Genomic DNA, 22,804 nt, shown 5'->3' on the forward strand with positions numbered 1-22,804 from the left:
AGCACCCGGGAGGCAGGTCCCCCCATCGAGTTAACTCTCTGCAACCATTCCTGGAAGTAGGGGTCATTCCACAACTTTAAGAGGACAATAAAGGGGCTTGTCGAAAATGGCTGACCACACGTAGTCTGGAAGGAGGAAGACCTGGATGGTTAACTTGACCATAATAACAGAGCGTCCTGTAAATTGCCATCTCGGGGGTGCTTGGATGGCCTCCCGGTTCTTCCTCTTCAGAAAACAGTGAAGCCCTTCAGCCCAGGCTGCTAAGAGCCTGGTCTCTGTCCTCAGCCAGACTGAAGTCTTCCGTGACCTTCAGGTTCTGCTGGAGCTCCTTTCCCCACCCAATCTCCTCCTGGCCTGTCTGTTCAGTCATAGCCCCTGTCACCACACTGAAAAATCATCAGTCTCACCACTTTGCAGTACACCTGAAACACTGTAAATCAACTATACTTCAATTTTTTTAAGAAAAAGATGTCATAACCTATAATGGAATAGAATCTGGAAAAGAATTATATGTATACGTATACCGAATCACTTTGCTGTACACTTGAAACTAACACAACATTGTAAACTAGCTAAACTTAAATAAAAAACAAAACAAAATCACAGATATGAGCAAAAATAAATAATTTTCTTTTAATTTTCAAATAAAAAAATAAAAAGAACATGGGACAATTATATGCTGTGTACAAAGAATTCACCTTAGGTTAAATGATAAAGGTAAATTACAAACAAAAAAATTGAAAAAGTAAAAAAAAAAAAATCCTCAGTCTCTTCATCTGTAATTCTCAGACTTAAGTAGATGTAGTAGGAGGAATAATAATAATAATAATTGAGATTCAGCATCTCTATGAGGGACTAATGCTGCACCTATTTTGTAATGAACAAATGGAGACACAGAGAGGTTAAGAAACTTGCCCAAGGACACACAGCTGGTCATTGCCAATATAATAAATTCGTTTACTTTGGAGCATGGGTTGGGAATCAGTGTGCTTGGAGTTCAAATCCTGACTCTGTCTCTTACTGTGAAATTATTTAACTGCTCTAAATCTCATTTCTCTCATCTAAGAAAGAGGAACAGTAATAATAAAATTGTAGTGGGGCTGGCCAGTTGAGTTAACTTGCAAATGGCATTATTTCATTCTTTTTATAGCTGAATAATATTCCATTGCATATATGGGCCATATCTTCTTTATCCATTCATCTGTCAATGGACTTTTAGGTGGCTCCATGTCTTGTCTATTGTAAATAGTGCTGCTATGAACATAGGGGTGCATGTATCTTTTCGAATTATAGTCTTGTCCAGATATATGCCCAGGAGTGGGATTGCAGGGTCATATGGCAACTGTATATTTAGTTTTTTAAGGTACCTCTATACTGTTCTCCATAGTGGCTGCACCAATTTACATTCCCACCAAAAATTTAGGAGGGTTCCCTTTTCTCCACAGAGGGTAATTTTTTTCATTCAGGTAATTCATCCACTGTTGTTGGCAAATGTATAAATAGGTACAGCCTTTGGGGAGGGCCATTTATCTGTATCCAAATCTGAAATAGGTCTATCCTTCCACCTGGTAACTCCCCTTCCAGCTATCTATCTCAGGAAATCTTTGCTTGTATGCACAGAAAGTCATATTTAGAATCATTCCTGGCATTTATTATTTATAATAGCAAAAAGCTGGAAGCCATCCAACACCCATCCCTAGAAGAATGACCAGATTATTTCACCACACCATGCTGAAGTTAAAGAAAATGATGATCTGGATGTTCAGAAAAAGATCTTAAAGCAAATTGTGTTAAAACAAGGATTAACAAACTTTTTCCATAAAGGGTCAATATTTTAGTCTTTGCAGGCCATTCTGTCTCTGTTCCAGCTACTCAATTCTGCCACTGTAGTGCAAAAGCAGCCCAAGAAGATAAATAAACAAAAAAATATGGCTGTGTTCCAATAAAACTTTATTTACAAAAACAAGCTTGGGGCCAGATTTGGCCCAGAGACTATAGTTTGTCAAGACCTGAGTTTTAAAAAAAAAAAACAAATTCCGGGGCTTCCCTGGTGGCGCAGTGGTTGAGAGTCCGCCTGCCAGTGCAGGTCCAGGAAGATCCCACATGCCGCGGAGCGGCTGGGCCCGTGAGCCATGGCCGCTGAGCCTGCGCGTCCGGAGCCTGTGCTCCACAACGGGAGAGGCCACAACAGTGAGAGGCCCGCATACCGCAAAAAAAAAAAAAGCAAATTCCGGATCAATATGCACAAGTTGAAAAACAAATCTACCCCCATTTATATAAAAAGAAAATCATATAGACCTGTATATGCTCTTTACTATGTGTATACATGCATTTATAGAAAGTCCTGAAGGGTTATAAAAATAATAACATCGTAAGGCCACCTTCAAATAACCGTTTGAGGAATTTTGACAACTGTTTCTTTTATGCATGACCTCTTTTCTCCTAGACAATTCTAATTGTCTTCAATTAGACAGCAACTCTAACACATTATTCTTCTAAGAAAGGAATTAAGTAAGAATTTTCAGGCCCCTCCCAAAAGAACAATTGGCAGACAACCAGATCTCAGGGTTCTCTCCCAGCATCCTAGCCAGCCAAAGCAGGGCCCCAAGGCAGCCACAGGCCGGCTGGAGCAGGCACTTTCATACCTGGTCTTTGCTCTTAAAGATTCCCAAAGCCAAAAACAGAAATTCTTTTTTAAAGGGCAATTTATTTGAAGTATTAATTAAAATGCAAATGACTCCAAGACGGCTTGGCTTTTAAACATTTGCTGTGAAGTTGCCATGAATATAAAGCATATGACAGTCTTCCATTTAGAATGATCTGCATACTTGCTCACAGCTGAAAAATTGCTTGACTTGAAAATAACAAGGGTGGGCAGTAAATGCCAAGTGATGCAGCCAAACTCCTTTAGCAAGAGCTGTTCTCCTTCAGGAGGACAAGTGAGAGAAAGGGTTGAAGAAGAGCCCTCTGCTAAGACTCAGTCTCCAGCAGGGTTTTTTGAGGGGGTGAAGCTCGCCCCCCACAAGGCAGGGGAGCCCAGTTACCAGGGTGGACCTCACAGCTTTAAAGTAATTCGAACCTTCTACAACATGTTGACTAGCTTCCGACCCTCTCCTTCCTGAGTCAGGGAAGAGAAGGAAGCTGGAAACAAACATGAAGCTCATGAGTGGGAGGAAGTGAATCCATCATAATCTACAAGGAAGGAGCAAAAAAGACTCACTGTTCTTAAGCATCTTCTTTGCACCAGATGCTGGGTGTAGCTTTTCGACATCCTTTTCCCAGTTTTACTTAATACTCCCCACAACCCCCTGAGAGATAGGAATTAACATTCCTATCTAATGGGGGAAAAAACAAAGCAGAAAAGTTAAGCAATTTGGTCCAGGGTCATGAAATTAATGAGCAAAGGAAGAGAATGGAAGAGAAGTAATGATGATGACAACAACGATACTAACAGCTTTGACAATTACATCGACTGAAGAGGATACAACTTAATCAGGTGCATCACTTCTCTTACTTCACTTAAGGGTTTCCTAAGCGACAAGGCCCAGGACAGGAACTTCCTCAGGCAGTTCCGGGGTGGGGACCGCCATGCTGATCTCCAGGTCAAGAATGCGGGGCTGGACCAGGACCAGAACCCTTGCACTGCACAATGGGCAAACGTTCTCACAAGAGGGGTGGCTGCAACAGCTCTACCCACCAGAGTTTCAGCATCTAAGTGACGCCCCCAACCAGGACTCTGGCATTCTGGTCCATGACAACAAGCCCCCCCATATCCCAACATCTACTCACCAGTTAGTAGTAGCCTAACGTGGTGGTGATGAGTAGACCTTTTATTTCCGTCATCAGCCTTGATCACCACTAGCCCAGACCAAGTAGTTGAAACGGTTGGTTTCTAGAGCAATTTGGAGTTATCTGATGTAGGGGCTTCTTTCTCTTTATACACCATCTCCTGTCCCGACACACCCACATTTGCTTTCCCTGGACTGATCCTATGACAACCCAGATGTTCCCCACCAAGAATCGCCTCGTTCCAAAGCAGCTCATGAGCGACCTTATGTAGACTTTACTGAAGGAGCCGAGGGGAGGGGAGGAGGGAGTTACATCACACCTTCCACAGCAAACAGCTCTAAGTTCTTCCTTTGTTATTTCAGTACTCAAAGTCCCTCTTGGCCCCTTCCTTCCCCCAGGGGGCTGGTTGTCTGCTCCCATAGGAATCCTGGCTTCCCTAGCTCCTTGATCCTGGATTTCAAACTCCTCTCCTTGTGTTGTTCAGGGAAATTCTCCCCTCCCAGCACCTCCCTCTGCACTTGTGCTCTCTGTGCATCCTGTGGACAAAGAATGTCACCTGCCATATCAGTTAACAAAGGATGTTGCTGCCATCAAGACTTCAGCCACTGCAGCCACCCCTGACTCTGCACCCTGAGGAGATTCAGGATGGAGAAAAGCAGGACACGGGCTCAGGATAGTTAAGGTGAATATCAAAGGAATGATTTCAATGAACCCAGATTCTTGCATCTTCCCAAAAATAGAAAAGCAATAAATGCCTTAAGTTGAGATGTCTGGTTTTCTTTAATTAGCAATAACCTTTTGATGTTCAACTACTTGGGTTTTTTCAAAAAAATTCCTAGGTATCCTGGCTCCTCACTTCTTCAGAACTGTCCTCAGAGCTCTGTGAGAAGCTGTATCCCAGGCTGAAGTCCTCAGTAAGTCCACCGAATAAAACATAATTCTCAACTTTTAGGTGGTGCCTTTTTTTAGCCAACAATCCAAACAAGAGCCCCCCTTATAGAAGAGAGTTGATCAACCATCTTTAGTTACTAACCACATCTCACTCCCAAACTCTACCCCAAACAGCCCACCAAGTCATCTTAAACACAAATTGTACTTGACCAGGAAGAATTAGGGTGAAAGAAGTCCTTCCCACCTAATTCCAGATTCCCTTCACGGCATCCGTGGAGATGGGGAGAGGAGGAGGAATGAGAAAGGCACAGCCCCTCTCTCTGTAGACTTCGCTTTGGCTACACATGAAAGGCTCGTACGGTCCCTGAGGGTGGCTGACAGCTCTCCAAGGGACTGTCTTGGCCAGAGGGAATAGACTTGCTGAGTGTGGTGTATACGTGCAAACGGCGCCAAGGATGGGCGTCGTAACTCAGGAGGGGACAGATCTTTCTTGTCAAGGGAGCTGTCCCACCACAGACCAGGCACCTGCAGGGCGGTGCACTCCACACCAGTCCAAGGTGTTAGCAGAGCCCCCAGGACCATGTGGCGAGGCCCAGGCTTGGACAAAAGGGGGAATTGGATGAACTTCCAACTTCTCCCTCCAAAGGTCTAAGACGCTCGATCCTCACAGTTCGGTCTTCAAAACAGAGAGGCCACCGTGCGTGCTGATCATGTAAAAGTGCTTCATAGCTCCACACGCCCACATTACCTCTTGATCACGCCTCTGGCATTGTCTTATGGAGGAGATGTTGGCTGAGTCACTTTTTTTTTTTAAACGTCTTTATTGGAGTATAATTGTTTTACAATGTTGTGTTAGTTTCTGCTGTATAACAAAGTGAATCAGCTATGCATATACATATGTCACCATATCCCCTCCCTCTTGCATCTCCCTCTCACCCTCCCTATCCCACCCCTCTAGGTGGACACAAAGCACCTAGCTGACCTCCCTGTGCTATGTGGCTGCTTCCCACTAGCTATCTGTTTTACATATGGTAGTGTATATATGTCCATGCCACTCTCTCACTTCGCCCAGCTTACCCTTCCCCCTCCCCTTGTCCTCAAGTCCATTCTCTACGTCTACCTCTTTATTCCTGTCCTGCCCCTAGGTTCATCAGAAACATTTTTTTTTAGATTCCATATATATGTGTTAGCATACGGTACTTGTTTTTCTCCTTCTGCCTTACTTCACTCTGTATGACAGACTCTAAGTCCATCCACCTCACTACAAAAAGGTCAATTTTGTTTCTTTTTCTGGCTGAGTAATATTCCATTGTATATATGTGCTACATCTTCTTTATCCATTCATCTGTTGATGGACACTTAGGTTGCTTCCATGTCCTGGATATTGTAAATGGTCCTGCAATGAATATTGTGATGCATGTCTCTTTTTGAATTATGGTTTGCTCAGGGTATATGCCCAGTAGTGGGATTGCTGGGTCATACAGTTCTATTTTTAGTTTTTAAAGGAACCTACATACTGTTCTCCATAGTGTCTGTATCAATTTACATTCCCACCAACAGTGCAAGAGGGTTCCCTTTTCTCCACACTCACTCCAGCATTTATTGTTTGTAGATTTTTATGATGGCCATTCTGACTGGTGTGAGGTGATACCTCACTATAGTTTTGATTTGCATTTCTCTGTTGATTAGTGATGTTGACCATGCTTTCATGTGTTTGTTGGCAATCTGTATATCTTCTTTGGAGAAATGTCTGTTTAGGTCTTCCACCCATTTCTGGATTTGGTTGTTTGTTTTTTGGATATTGAGCTGCATGAGCTGCTTGTATATTTTGGAGATTAATCCTTTGTCAGTTGCTTCATTCGCAAATATTTTCTCCCATTCTGAGGGTTGTCTTTTCATCTTGTTTATGGTTTCCTTTGCTGTGTCAAAACTTTTACGTTTCATTAGGTCCCATTTGTTTATTTTTGTTTTTATTTCCATTTCTCTAGGAGGTGAGTCAAAAAGGATCTTGCTGTGATTTATGTCATAGAGTATTCTGCCTATGTTTTCCTCTAAGAGTTTGATAGTGTCTGGCCTTACATTTAGGTCTTTAATCCATTTTGAGTTTATTTTTTGTACGGTGTTAGGGAGGGTTCTCATTTCATTCTTTTACATGTCGCTATCCAGTTTTCTCAGCACCTCTCACTGAAGAGACTGTCTTTTCTCCATTGTATATTCTTGCCTCCTTTATCAATGATAAGGTGACGATATGTGTGTGGGTTTATCTCTGAGCTTTCTATCCTGTTCCATTGATATATATTTCTGTTTTTGTGCCAGTACCATACTGTCTTGATTACTGTAGCTTTGTAGTATAGTCTGAAGTCAGGGAGCCTGAATCCTCTGGCTCCATTTTTCTTTCTCAAGATTGCTTTGGCTATTCGGGGTCTTTGTGTTTCCATACAAATTGTGAAACTGTTTGTTCTAGTTCTGTGAAAAATGCCATTTGTAGTTTGATAGGGATTGCATTGAATCTGTAGATTGCTTTGGGTAGTATAGTCATTTTCACAATGTTGATTCTTCTAATTCAAGAGCATGGTATATCTCTACATCTGTTGTGTTATCTTTGATTTCTTTCATCAGTGTCTTATAGTTTTCTGAGTACAGATATTTTACCTCCTTAGGTAGGTTTAGTCCTAAGTATTTTATTCTTTTTCTTGCATTGGTGAAAGGGATTGTTTCCATAATTTTCCTTTCTGACCTTTTTTTTCCCCACAATCAGAGAAAAAATTTATTTTTAAATAAATACATTTATTTTTAAACCTTCCTGTTCAAAGATGGACCTCAGAGCAAAGCTCTGAACAGGCAGGATCCACTTTTTCTAGTTCAGTATATTGAACAAAATCTTCTCTACTAACCCTTGATGCCTATTCATTGGTTCCTCTTATATTCCTTCAATCTTATAGGCTGCTTTAGAAAAATGGGGAGGAAAGGCCAACAACACTAATTCTGCAAAAGATATAATAGTAAACATGGCCTTAGTTGCAGGTCTCCATTTCATCCTCCCACACAATCACCTTGTGATTGTAGCAATGGCATAGGTAAGGTAAGATCTAGGCTAGTCCTTAAAATGGCTGATCTTTCATCATTAGTGTATAGGAATGCAAGAGATTTCTGTGCATTAATTTGGTATCCTGCAACATTACCAAATTCATTGATTAGCTCTGGTAGCTTTTTGGTAGCATCTTTAGGATTCTCTATCTATAGTATCATATCTTCAAACAGTGGCTGTTTTACTTTTTCTTTTCTGATTTGGATTCCTTTTATTTCTTTTTCTTCTCTGATTGCCACAGCTCAAACTTCCAAAACTATGTTGAATAACAGTGGTGAGGGTGAGCAACCTTGTCTTGTTCCTGGTCTTAGAGGAAATGCTTTCAGTTTTTCACCATTGAGAATGATGTTGGCTGTGGGTTTCTCATATATGGCCTTTATTATGTTGAGGTAGTTTCCTTCTATGCCTACTTTCTGGAGAGTTTTTATCATAAATGGGTGTTGAATTTTGTCAAAACTTTTTCTGCGTCTATTGAGATTATCATATGGTTTTGTATCACATTGATTGATTTGCATATATTGAAGAATCCTTGCATTCCTGGGATAAACCCCACTTGATCATGGTGTATGATCCTTTTAATGTGTTGTTGGATTCTGTTTGCTAGTATTTTCTTGAGAATTTTTGCATCTATGTTCATCAGTGATATTGGCCTGTAGTTTTCTTTCTTTGTGCATCTTTGTCTGGTTTTGGTATCAGGGTGATGGTGGCCTCGTGGAATGAGTTTGGGAGTATTCCTCCCTCTGCTATATTTTGGAAGAGTTTGAGAAGGATAGGTATTATCTCTTCTCTAAATGTTTGATAGAATTCGCCTGTGAAGCCATCTGGTCCTGAGCTTTTGTTTGTTAGAAGATTTTTAATCACAGTTTCAATTTCACTGCTTGTGATTGGTCAGTTTATATTTTCGATTTCTTCCTGGTTCAGTCTCAGAAGGTTGTGCTTTTCTAAGAATTTATCCATTTCTTCCAGGTTGTCCATTTTATTAGCATATAGTTGCTTGTAGTAATCTCTCATGATCCTTTGTATTTCTGCAGTGTCAGTTGTTACTTCTCCTTTTTCATTTCTAATTCTGTTGATTTGAGTCCTCTCCCTTTTTTTCTGGATGAGTCTGGCTAATGGTTTATCAATTTTGATTATCTTCTCAAAGAACCAGCTTTTAGTTTTATTAAGCTTTGCTATCATTTTCTTCATTTCTTTTTCATTTATTTCTGATCTGATCTTTATGATTTCTTTCCTTCTGCTGTCTTGGGGGGTTTTGTTCTTCTTTCTCTAGTTGCTTTAGGTGTAAGTTTAGGTTGCTTATTTGAGATTTTTCTTGTTTCTTGAGGTAGGATTGTATTGCTATAAACTTCCCTCTTAGAACTGCTTTTGCCACACCCCATAAGTTTTGGGTCCTCGTGTTTTCATTGTCATTTGTTTCTAGGTATTTTTGATTTCCTCTCTGATTTCTTCAGTGATCTCTTGGTTATTTAATACCATGTTGTTTAGCCTCCATGTATTTGTATTTTTTACAGTGGTTTTCCTGTAATTGATATCTAGTCTCATAGTGTTTTGGTCGAAAAAGATACTTGATACGATTTCAACTTTCTTAAATTTACCAAGGATTGATTTGTGACCCAAGATGTAATCTATCCTGGAGAATGTTCCATGTGCACTTGAGAAGTGTATTCTGTTGTTTTTGGATGGAATGTCCTATAAATGTCAATTAAGTCCATCTTGTCCAATGTGTGATTTAAAGCTTGTGTTTCCTTATTTATTTTCATTTTGGATGATCTGTCCATTGGTGAAAGTGGGGTGTTAAAGTCCCCTACTATGAGTGTGTTACTGTCTATTTACCCTTTCATGGCTGTTAGCATTTGCCTTATGTATTGAGGAGCTCCTATACTGGGTGCGTAAATATTTACAATTGTTGTATCTTCTTCTTGAATTGATCTCTTGATCATTATGTAGTGTCCTTCTTTGTCTCTTGTAACAGTCTTTAAAGTCTATTTTGCCTTATATGAGAATTGCTACTCCAGCTTTCTTTTGATTTCCATTTGCGTGGAATATCTTTTTCCATCCCCTCTCTTTCGGTCTGTATGTGTCCCTAGGTTTGAAGAGGGTCTTCTAGGCAGCATATATACAGATCTTGTTTTTGTATCCATTCAGCCAGTCTATGTCTTTTGGTTGGAGCATTTAATCCATTTACATTTAAGGTAACTATTGACATGTATGTTCCTAATACTATTTTCTTAATCGTTTGGGGTTTGTTTTTGTTGGTCTTTTCCTTCTCTTGTGTTTCCTGCCTAGTGAAGTTCCTTTAGCATTTGTTGTAAAGCTGGTTTGGTGGTGTGAATTCTCTTTACTTTTGCTTGTGTGTAAAGATTTTAATTTCTCCATCGAATCTGAATGAGATCCTTGCTGGGTACAGTAATCTTGGTTGTAGTATTTTCCCTTTCATCACTTTAAATATATCCTGCCACTCTCTTCTGGCTTGCAGAGTTTCTGCTGAAAGATCAACTGTGTTAACCTTATAGGTATTCCCTTGTTTTTTATTGGTTGCTTTTCCCTTGCTGCTTTTAATATTTTTTCTTTGTATTTAATTTTTGATAGTTTGATTAATATTTGTCTTGGCATGTTTCTCCTTGGATTTATCCTGTATGGGATTCTCTGCACTTCCTGGACTTGATTGATTATTTCTTTTCCCATGTTAGGGAAGTTTTCAACTATAATCTCTTCCAATATTTTCTCAGTCCCTTTCTTTTTTTCTTCTTCTTCTTCTGGGACCCTTATAATTCGAATGTTGGTGTGTTTAATGTTGTCCCAGAGGTCTCTGAGGCTGTCCTCATTCTTTTCATTCTTTTTTCCTTATTCTGCTCTGCAGCAGTTTTTTCCACTATTTTATCTTCCAGGTCATTTAACCATTCTTCTGCCTCAGTTATTCTGCTATTGATTCCTTCTAGAGAATTTCTTATTTCACTTATTGTGTTGTTCATCATTGTTTGCTCTTTAGTTCTCCTAGATCTTTGTTAAACGTTTCTCGTATTTTCTCCATTCTATTTCCAAGATATTGGATCATCTTTACTATCATTACTCTGAATTTTTTTTCCGGTAGACTGCCTATTTCCTCTTCATTTGTTTGGTCTGGTGGGTTTTTACTTTGCTCCTTCATCTGCTGCATATTTCTCTGTCTTCTCATTTTGCTTAACTTACTGTATTTGGGGTCTCCTTTTTGCAGGCTGAGGGTTCATAGTTCCTGTCATTTTGGTTTCTGCCCCCAGTAGGTGAGGTTGTTTCAGTGGTTTGTGTAGGCTTCCTGGTGGAGGGGACTTTTGCCTGTGTTCTGTTGGGTGGGACTGCCTCTTGTCTTTCTGGTGGGCAGGGCCACATCCAGTGGTGTGTTTTGGTGTGTCTGTGACCTTATTATGATCTTAGGCAATCTCTCTGCTAATGGGTAGGGTTGCATTCGTTTCTTGCTAATTGTTTGGCATGGGGCGTACAGCACTGGAGCTTGCTGGCCATTGGGTGGAACTGGGTCTTAGTGTTGAGATGGAAATCCCTGGGAGAGCTCTCGCTTATTGATATTATGTGGGGCTGGGAGGTCTCTAGTGGTCCAGTGTCTTGAACTTGGCTCTCCCACCTTGGAGGCTCAGGCCTGACACTCAGCCAGAGCACCAAGACTCTGTCAGCCACACAGCTCAGAAGAAAAGGAAGAAAAAAATAATAAAATAAAATAAAATAAAATAAAATTTTAAAAATTAAAGAGAAAGTAAGAGAGCAACCAAACCAATAAACAAATCCACCAATGATAACAAGCACTAGAAACTAAACTAAGATAAACATGAAAATCAGAAACAAATCACTTGACCCAGCTTTAATGAGTTAAAACACATCCTGCCTTAGCCGCATTGGTTTGATTAAATGCAAAAACAATTTGTACTTTTCAGTAGGTTAAGGACACCACTAAAATCTTGTTTATACTCTTAATTTGTTTAACAGATGTTTTATTCGAAAGAATACAATAAGCCCTTGCCCTGCCTGTTGAGGGGAATGATCATCAGTTCTGAATTTAAAATTTTTGAATAAGTCTTCCCTAACTCTGAAAAATTCCATAGTGTGGTTGTCCTTCATCTACCCATTTTACAGAACAGTAAACTTGAGCAAAGAGGGTACAAACTAAACTCAGACTCTCTGGACCACATTGTCCCAAACACATGCCTAGGGCATGCCAGGACCCACAAGGACCAGCCAGAATAGCCCTCCCAGTTGTTGATTTTAGTGTAGTTTGGTTTGGTTTAGTTTAGTTTCACTTTCATTTTGTTTCATTTTGGGTTTTTTTGCTTGGCTTGGCTTTGCTTTACTTTGTTTTGTTTTGTGGGTAACGGACAAAGGAGGGTGATCCAAAACCACTCAGAAAGATCAACATTTTAAGAATGGATATTGGATGTGTGGTGTGTTCTTGAAAATAGATTACACAGAGCATTTCCTATGCTCCACTCCATGCCCACCCCAGCCACCCAAACCTTAGGATATAAATGTCCACTCAGAAGTCCCCAGTCCAACTCAGGCTACAGTCCTAACACATATGAAACCATGAGGAGACTGATTTAGTCCTTTAAAATGTTTTGAGCATGTACTGTGCACCAGACATTGTGAAGGGTCCCATGCAAAAGCTGTCCCCAGTCTCTGAGTGCTGATGACCTACCAAAGGAGAGAAGACAGACAGTAACCCAGCACAGGACAGAGTCGTTCAGACAGTTCAGTGCTCTAAGAGTCAGAGGGAAAAGAGTCCATAGCTCTTGCCAGATTTAGCAAACAAAAATATAGGATACAGAAAATGTTTGGGACACATTTAAACTCAAAAAAGTATTCATTGTTTTATCTGAAATTCAGATATAACTGGGCATCCTATATTTTATCTGATTGATGAAATAAGGCCAGTCTTCTGCTAGGAGATGGGATGTCAGTGAACTAGTACATTCAAGGGGAAGGATGTTACAGGAATTCATGAGAAAAGTTCAGGATGGGCCAGAGGCTGGGCTCTGCTACAGCACCTGTCTTAGTCTGTTTGGGCTGCTATAACAGAATATCATAGACTGAGTGACTTAGGGACAAGAGAAATTTCTTTCTCACAGTTCTAGAGGCTGGGAAGTCCAAGATCAAGGTGCCAGCAGATTTGGTGTTTAGTGAGGCCTTCCTGGTTTACAGTTGGCCATCTTCTCTCTGTAACCTCACATAGTGGCCAAAAGGACAAAGGAAATTTCTCAGGCCAGTTTTATAAGGGCACTAATTCTATCAAGCCTCTGCCAAAGGCTCCACCTCCCAATATCATTACCTTGGGGGTTGGGCTTTCAACATATGAATTTTGTGGGGACACAACACTCTGGTCCAGTGCAACACCTTAAAGCTGCAAACACAGAGGGAGCAGATGACAGAGGCTGTGGAATGTTGCCTAAATTGTGTGATTCTGTCTCAGACAAGGAGCTCAATTCATCAGGTCCACGTCATAATGGATGAGAGGAGCATTTAATTAAATGGAAACACTATGGAAGCTTTTGCAAGGCCAGTCCACCCATCTCCCAATTTATAAACATCAGTTATAAACCTGTGACCTGTATCATATCTTTTTATTTTTTTGCTCTTTTTTTAATTGAAGTATAGCTAATTTACAATGTTGTGTTAGTTTCAGGTATACAGTAAAGTGATTCATTTATACATATATTCTTTTTCAGATTCTTTTCATTATAGGTTATTACAAGATATTGAGTAGAGTTCCCCATGCTCTACCATAGGTCCTTGCTGTTTACGTATTTTATATATAGTCGTGTGTGTGTATGTAAATCCCAAGCTCCTAATGTGTCCCCCACACCTCCCCCCATCTCCTGTGTCATTTCTTAAAGAAGGATCCTTCTGTGCTGCAGTTCAGACCAGCTCATTTCATGCTTGGAAATTTCATGAAAGGGATATTTCAGTCCCATCTGAACCAAATTTGATCAAAATGAGAGAGATGTGCTATCAGCAAGTTCTGGAAACCGCCAGGGTCTAGACAAATGTGAATCCTAGTGATGACATTCCAGCCTACCAGCTTCTCACTGTGGGGTCTTGGCAAAGTCCTGGGGCCTCTCTGAGCCTTCATGTCCTACATGAAGCTGACCTTGCCCACTGGGCTAAGGAGCAGAGATGGTGTCTGCAAAGCACTTAGCATAATGCAGGATGCAGTGGGCACTTCGTAAATGGTCATGTTGGCAGGCAGCTAACTTATAGCACCCTTCCGATGCTACTTACAAATTTCTGGGCTACAAAACAGTCATCTGAGCAGTCTTCAATCTCCTTTAAAAAAAAGTTTATGAGCTGAGTCCTCCTCTTTCTCTCCAGTTACTCTTTAACTAAAACCTCATGTGCAGCAGCTGCACAGCCTAATTATCAGGGAGACAGCCAAGGGCCAGGGGCAAGCCTCAAGGAGCCCGTGTGTACCTGCCAAGGCTCCAAGACCCAGGAAGAAGCACATGGTGGACCCTGGAACCTGACGGAGCTCCGCCGTTTATCCTTTACAGGACAAACTTAGCACATCCCCAATCCTCAGTGCTGTTGTGCTGCTTTTAAATAAAAGATCCTTCGATGGAAAAACAGAGGTCTTAATTTTCTGAGTTGGCTTGAGCTCACATTTCCCCCACTGAGGTCAAAACCTGCCTTTGGCTCCAACCCCATTCTGTTCCCTGCAGCCACACAGATCCTGTCACTGCCAGCTGCAGGTGACCCACCTGCCCACCACCTGAAAACTAGAACAGCTCACCCCTGGGGTTGGCACCTGCTCCAGGAACAGGCATCAGAGACAATGTCTGAGCCTAGTGTTAAGTCCTGAAATAACAATCCTTATGGACTCCAAATGATACTAACCCTATTTCCTGCACACCCTTCCAGTTACTGGGTAACTGGGTAACTCTGTTACTTAGCAGCAGCCTGATCCCAGGGCGTGACATAACTGCAATTCAGCTTCCTCATGTATAAATGGGAAGATTACCCTCAGGGCTATCATGAGGCTGAAATAATTCTGTGTGTATGTACCACTTAGCATCGTTCTGGGCACAGTCTGTACTCAATAAATGGTAACAATGATAAGAGATAACATCTGCTGAGTGTTTACTATGTGCCAGAAATCATTCTAAGTGCTTTGCAAATATCAATTCATTGAATCCATGCAACAACCCTGCAAGGAAAGGGCAGTCATTATCCTCTATTTTTCTGATGAGGAAATAGAGGCTCCACAAGATTCCTTGTCTTGCCTAAGTTTGTGCAGCTCTTGCAAGGCAGCTGGGCTCGAACCCCACAGCCTGGTTCCAGACTCCAGGCCCTGACCACTACCCAATACTAGCCTCTTTATATTTACCATTTAAAGAATGTTGTTTTTCACTGCAGGACTGGTCAGCCTCAGGCTCATGCCAGCCACAGGCTGGGTCAGCCTCAGGCCCCTGAGAATGAAGGTTTGACCCAAACCTCATGCCTCCACGGGGGCGCTCAGCACTGACTCCCAGCCTCAGGAAACAAGGTGACTCACCCACCATCAACTGCCACCATTCTCTGTTTCTGAAGCTTAGTCACACACTGGGAGACCCTCATGGGATCTCACAGGCCTAAAAGCCCACCTCTATCCCACAGAGCTCTTCCTAAACATCCCACAGCTAGGGCGGGTCATCTGGCATCACTTCTTTATTTGTTGAAAGGCATAGAGCCTCCTTTGTTGTCCTGCCTGCATTCTCCTTGCAAGCCCACCTCCGCCCCCTTCCAAGGTCACACACTTTGCAAGCTTATACTTGGCTCTGATGCTCCCCAGTCAGCCTGGCACTCAGTCCATCTGGTCCTGCACCATCCTAGCTACTCAGCCTTCCATTCTCATCCTCAAATCGCTTCTCACATGAGACTTCTCAGCATCATTGCTGTATTTATAACATTGGCTCCTCTGCGTCTTGGTTCTGGACCCCAGGTCCAGACTTTGGATGCCCTAGAGATCAGCCCTGTGAAGCACCCGTGGCCCTGAGACACTTTATCCATCACCTCCCCTGACAGGCAGCTCATTGTGTCACTGAGGGCAGGGAGGTAAGCAGGGGAGTAGACACATCCACTGGCCCCCAACAGTGATCTCCACCAGCTCCACAGAGGACCAGACCTCCTGCACCACCCCCAGACCACTCTGTCAGCTAATGCTTTTTTGGGAGATGGGTCCTGAGACTAGAAAGCTCAGACACAGCATCTACCAACGTCCCTGGCACTGGAGAGGCTGTGAAAGGCTAACAATTCTTTGCCTGAAAAGAATTCAACCTTCCTTTTTACAGCTCACCCGTTAAGAAAGGTCCATGAAATTGACTTTAGATTCCCATTTCTTAGGCATTTATCTGCTTTACTTTTATTTCCACAGAGGCAAGAGATAAAATGTAGTGAAAACACAAACTTGTGTGTAAAAAAAGGACCAGAAAGCCACTGCTCTGCACAAATTCCACCATTGTAGATGGATTTTCTGGAGAAATCACTTGTCAGTCAGTTGAAACATGTAATAGGGAAGAACAAATCTAACTCCCTATTAGATGTTTCTTTTACTTTAACCTCTGTATTCTACTGGTTTTGCTTCAAGTTAAGAATGTTAGCTAGGGAATTCCCTGGTGGTCCAGTAGTTAGGATGCCACGCTTTCACTGCCGAGGGCCTGGATTCAGTCCCTGGTCTGAGAACTAAGATCCCATGAGCCATGTGGTGTGGCCAAAAATAAAAAATAAATAAAATAAAATAGACATTAAAAAAAAGAATATTGCCTATACCCTGAAATATACAGGATAGCCCATTCTCAAGTCTCTGACCTTGAAGGGTGTAACACTTTTCCCATTCATATAGAGATAAAAAGTTGCAGAACAGAGAATAACATTTGTCCTGTTGGAGGTTTACAGGAACACTGTGACCTACCTACATGGACAGCTGCAAGAAAAAAGGATTCCAGCACCAAGAAGTTTGCAACAACTAACCACGCGCCTCCCTCAGCTTGCCTTTAAAAGTGCTTTGCTGAAACCCTTCGAGGAGTCTGAGGCTTTTTGGATACCAAACACCTTTTTTAAACTCTAATTTGAAAAGATACATGCACCCCAATGTTCATAGCAGCACTATAGCCAAGACATGGAAGCAACCTAAATGTCCATTAACAGATGAATGGATAAATAAGAAGTGGTCCATATATATATATACATATATGTATATGTATATATATATATATATGTATATATATATATATATAATGGAATACTACTCAGCCATCAAAAATAATGAAATACTGCCATTTGCAGCAACATGGATGAACCTAGAGATTATAACACTAAGTGAAGTAAGTCAGACAAAAACAAATATCATATGATATCACTTATATGTGAATTCTAAAACATGACACAAATGAACTTATTTAGGAAACAGAAACAGACTCACAGACGTAGAAGACAAACTTATGGTTACCAAATGGGAAAGGGGGGGAGGAGGGGTAAATTAGGGGTTTGGGATTGACATATACACACTACTAAATATAAAATAGATAACCAACAAGGACTTACTGTATAGCACAGGGAGCTCTACTCAATATTCTGTAATAACCTAAATGGGAAAAGAATCTGAAAAAGATGCATATATGTATATGTGTAACTGAATCACTGTGTTATACACCTGAAACTAATGCAACATTGTAAATCAACGATACTCCAAAATAAAATAAAAATTAAATTACAAAAAAGAAGTGAAAATGATAGATAACCAACAAGGACCTACTATATAGCACAGGGAATTATATTCAATAGCCTGTAATAACCTATAATGGAAGAGAATCTGAAAAAGAGTAGATTTATGTATACATATGTATATATAACTGGATCACTTTGCTGTATAGCAGAAATTAACACAACATTGTAACTCAACTATACTTCAATAAAATAGACTAAAAATTAATTTTTTAAAAAACACCTTTTATTTCAATCAGGTCTCTGTTTCTATAATTTGGGGAAACACAGCTCACTTCCCGCTCCCTTCCCCTCCTGTCCACAGAGGCAGTTCCCAAGGGCACTCCCTTCACAAACCTCTTTGACAGCTAAACTCGTTCCTGAGTCTGCTTCCTGGGGAAACCACCTTGCACGAAGCCCCTTCTGGTGCTCAGTACTGTGGCAGGTGCACATCCCAGCGACACAAGGCCAGGTGCTCATACTGGGGAGACAGGTGATGAACCAGCCCCCAGGTACAGCGCTACAATGGAGCTACAGGGAAAGAAGGTACACGCCATCCGCGACCATCATGGTCCCTGGAGGGACCCGGCCAAGCAGAAGCACCAGAGAAACTTCCTGAAGAAAAAGCTGCCTAAGTTCAGTGCAGAGGAACAGGTGAGAGTAAGTCAGGACCACTGGGGACAGGACGTGAATGTATAAGACAGAGAGACAAAGCTGGAAAGGTGAGCAGGGACCAGGTGAGGCAGACACAGAGGGAAGGACCCAAGGGAACAGGATGCAGGTCCACAGGGGAGGAGGAGATACAGCTAGACGGCTGGACGTGAGAGGCATCCTGAACCCTGGACCTACATCCACTGGAAGGTCAGAGAGGGCACTGGGCTGCACACGCCCTCTATTCCTTCCTCGCAGTGGGTCTGGAATCTCCATCCCTCATTGCTGAGCTGAGCGGTGGGGAGGGTGAGGAGAGCCTGGCCTGACCTCCACCTGAAGTCCCTTCTGACAGCACCGTCCTCCGAGTGTGTCCTGGGTTTCCCCAGGCCATGCCACCTGCTGCTCTTCTAGCTGCATCACTGAATCCCCATCACGAATCCCCATCAGTTGGTATTTATCACCTAATGAATGTGTGCTGCTCTTCTAGCCGCATCACTGAATCCCCATCACTAATCCCCATCAGTTGGTATTTATCACCTAATGAATGTGTGCAGCCTCTCAAATCCAAGGGCAACCGTCTGACTAAAGCCAACCCTGCATTTCCATATCCCTGTCAAAGTTACACTATCTACCCTTGACCAGACTGCCTGGTGACCCTCCCTGTTAATGAAATGCTGTGGTGATTAAAACCTCCGTCAGGCTTGATGGTTTTTGTTTTTGTTTTTGTTTTGCTGTACGTGGGCCTCCCACTGCCGTGGCCTCTCCCATTGTGGAGCACAGGCTCCAGACGTGCAGGCTCAGCGGCCATGGCTCACGGACCCAGCCGCTCCGCGGCACGTGGGATCCTCCCAGACCGGGGCACGAACCCGTATCCCCTGCATCGGCAGGCAGACTCTCAACCACTGCGCCACCAGGGAAGCCCAGGCTTGATGTTTGAAAGTTATCAGTGGCTTTTTAGAGAACACGCTTGACAAACTGCCTGGAAAGCTCCATCACTTGGGAGAATTTCCTTTTAGCCCAGGCCTGATTTTTTTCTTTTTTTTCTTTCTTTTTTTTTTTTTTCTTAGAAGGAGTGTGGCCAAGAGAGTAGGCTTTGGGCTTCGGGTTTTGTTTTGTTAGCTCACTTTTTTTGTTGCTCGTTCACTTCATTTCCTGACTTTTCATAAAAGCTTTCAGGGTAACTGATATTTTTATGCGGAAAGCATTTCCATCTACGCCAGACCACTGGCTCGGTTTTAGCTAATTAAACTTATGAAAGGAAGGAGTGGGTAAAAGTTCATTCCAGAGGTACAGGGTGATGCGATTCTGCATGCTAATTGAGCCCTCACAAAAGACAGATGCTGCAGGCTGCCTGCTGCTATTCCGTTATCACCTGCCTGGTACAGCCCTGGGAGCATGGGGATGGAGGCCAGGATCGTGACATCTACTGGGGGAAAGTCTGGTATTTGGGACATGATTCTTCACAGCTTGCTTTCACATTTCAGAATACCTATCCCTTATCTTTTTATTAAATGCTGCCCGTAAATGACCCAGCAATGACTGAGGGGCCTTGAAAATTCCAGTCTGGTGTCTGATTTACATCAACATTTGGAAGGATAGTATATGATGAGGACAATAGTTTTTTATGAGACAAATGTGGGATGTGCTGCATAACCATGGTTTCCATTTAGCAGCTCCATTGTGCCCTGTGCGATCCAGATATTATTTCTTTTTTTCTCAGAACAACTCTTCAAAGCAAGTCAGGACCTCTTCTGTCCTGAGAAGGACATGCGGCCCTGAGAAGTTAAGAGGTCCAAGGTCACAGAGCAAGTGGGTGAGTTTGTCCCTGGGCCTGACTCTCAAGTTCATGTTCTGTCTGTTGAAGGAGACTTAAAAACAAGTTCTCTGGACCCCTCTGAGAGAAAGCAGGCTTGGGCACGAGAGGAGGGGACAGTGGTCTGCAGTTCAGCCTACCTGGGTGGTATTTTTCTCCGCTGCGTTCTGCAGCTGAAGTTTTGCTGCTCCTGACAATATTTGATTTTTGTATCTTTAGGTAAAAAAGAGAGAGGTAAGGCTTGCCAGCATTCTCTATGTCCCAGATGGTGCACGGTTTAGATGCTTCTGAAACCTGCCTGGTCTACTGATGCTGAACAGAGGGGAGGAAACATGTGAAGCCAGTGGCATCTTGATGCCAAGAAGTGGGGAGCACTGGATCACACTGCAAACAAAGGAACATTCTAGAATGGTCACTGAATGTCACCCACAGGATGAGACCACGAATAACAAGCACCTTCACACTGGTGATGGAAGTCACATTGGCTGCTCATTTCTCTGAGTGAGGCTTTGCCAAGAAACATGTCAGCATTGCCAAGAAAATTGTGTGTGGAGGCGGGGGGGAGAGAAAAATGAGGTTGAACCTTAGCAGATACTAAAATATATCCCAAAGCTACTGTAATTTTTTAAATTAGTACTTGTTAAGGAAAAGACAATAATTAATCAAATGAAACAAAAAAGAATAAAGTTACATCTAAATGAATAACTGACAGATGGAAATTGAGTAAGTGATAAAGGTAGCATTTCAAATTGGCAAGAAAAATTGAGATTTATTAAATGGTGATATACAACTAACCAGCAGTCAGCGAAAATAAATAAGTAAACCTACCTCAATTCCTATCAAAAATAAATTCCAGATAAATCAATTAAAACGTAGGAAATAAAAACATATGAGCACTAGAAAAATAAGGAAATATATTTATAATTTTAGAAAAGGTCTTTATGAGCATGAAACAAACTTGAGAAGATATAAAGGAAATATTGATAAATCTGACCATATAAATATTAAAGAGCATCTAAAAATAGCCAAAAGGCAAAACCAGGAAAGTGTTTTGGCATATGAAAGACTAATGTCCTTAATATACAAAGAGCTCTTCTAAATCAATAAGAAGATGAACCCAATAGAAAAAAAAAAGTTATACCTTGACAACTTAGCAAACAATTCAATGAACATTAAATGCAGTTGATCATCAATCACATAAGAGCAAACAATCAACCTCACTCAAAATTAAATAAATGCAAACAGGAGTTATCTTCTACTGTTGTCTCCCTCTATGAGCAAACACAACAATCTTTTCAAAACACAAATATGATTATGTATCTCCCCTGTTTCAACCTTTTCAAAGGTTAGGAAAGGAAAGGATCTTTTCCTCTTATGAAAGGATCTAAACCCTGAGTGGGTCCTGTGTGGTCTGGCCCTGAACCCACCTCTCCTTTCTAACTTCTCCCCGCCTGGATTCTTTTCAGGACCTTCATCCATGGTGTATTCCCTCTCTCTCCCTTCCTTCTCCACCTAATGAGTCTCTACTCATTTTGCAGCTCATTTGTCCATTCCTGGGACAAACTAGTCCTGACCACCAAGCCTAGCCCCTAATTACATCAGCTCTCTCTTTTATATGTTCTTCTAACTATTATGTATTTCTCTTTTATGGCACTTCTAAAAGTGATCATTTACATTTACCGATGTGATTACTGAATGTTTGTCTCCTCATCTGGACCATGAGTTCCACTGGGAAAGGGTCCTGCCATTTTGCTTTTTGCCCTCCGTGTTTTCCCAGACCCTAACACACATGCTTGGCGTATAGTAAGTGCTCAAGAAATATTTTTCAGTGGTTGAATAAATGAAAGAATTTTTCTCTCCTGTGATTTTGGCAAATACTAAAAAGGTGCAGAGAGAATCAAACGTGCATGTACACTATTGGCAAAAATAATTTTTAAGGCCAACTTAAGTGGTACCTAATAGAATGAACATATCTATTAGCTATACTTGCAGACATGCACAAAGATACGTGAAAGAAGATGCTGCTGGCAGCATTTTTGGTAATGGCAAAAGCCAAGAAACAGTATACATATTTGTCATCAGAGAACAAGTTAGAAAAATTATAATCCTTACACAGATGTGGGAAGTTCTCCAATGTAGAATATAAAGTGAAAATGTAAGTTGCAGAATGATCCATGCAATGTGATTCCATGGGTGATTGTTTTAATGATACAATATATATCCTTTCATTTGCATAGGAAATTTCTGAACAGGTAAACAATAAGCGATTCATCATGGTAACTTCACAGGGAGGGGGGTGGAGGGAGACATGCTTTTCACCTTAAACCCTTCTAGACAATTTGAATTAAGCCATGAATATGTATTACATTTTTAATATTGCAAACTATTTTCTAAAAATAATTGTTTAATAAGGGATCCCAAAACAAGTTCATTAACACCCTCTTACAGAGCCCCGTTATTTCCCATTATCTTCCCTCCTTGATTATCTTAAAATTCGGAGGTTCTTAACCCTGGACCTTGATTTTCTCTGCTGTCTTTGTGTGATTTTAGCATCCTCAGTGACTTTTCAGCACGAAGGAAGTTTTTGTTTCTAGGGATGTTTTCATAAAGCAAAAATCCCTCTAAAATTGCAGCAAGTGTTCCAAGTGTCCCTGTGCAGTAAATATTCCTTTGTCTGGGTTTTCATACACCCAGGCTCGCCTAGATCAAGGTACCCTGGGAAGTTCCTTCTGCAATTTCACATCCCTTTGCATGGCCCACAGAAGGAGAGTCTATTGAAACTGAACCTATCACTTCTAGGTCTGAATGGAGCTCCTCCTTCCCGATACCTCTCTTTAGTGCTTTGAATTAATTTC

The sequence above is a fragment of the Mesoplodon bidens genome (genome assembly GCF_964165515.1).
Source record: "Mesoplodon bidens genome assembly, chromosome: 8".
NCBI classification, from domain to species: domain Eukaryota; kingdom Metazoa; phylum Chordata; class Mammalia; order Artiodactyla; family Ziphiidae; genus Mesoplodon; species Mesoplodon bidens.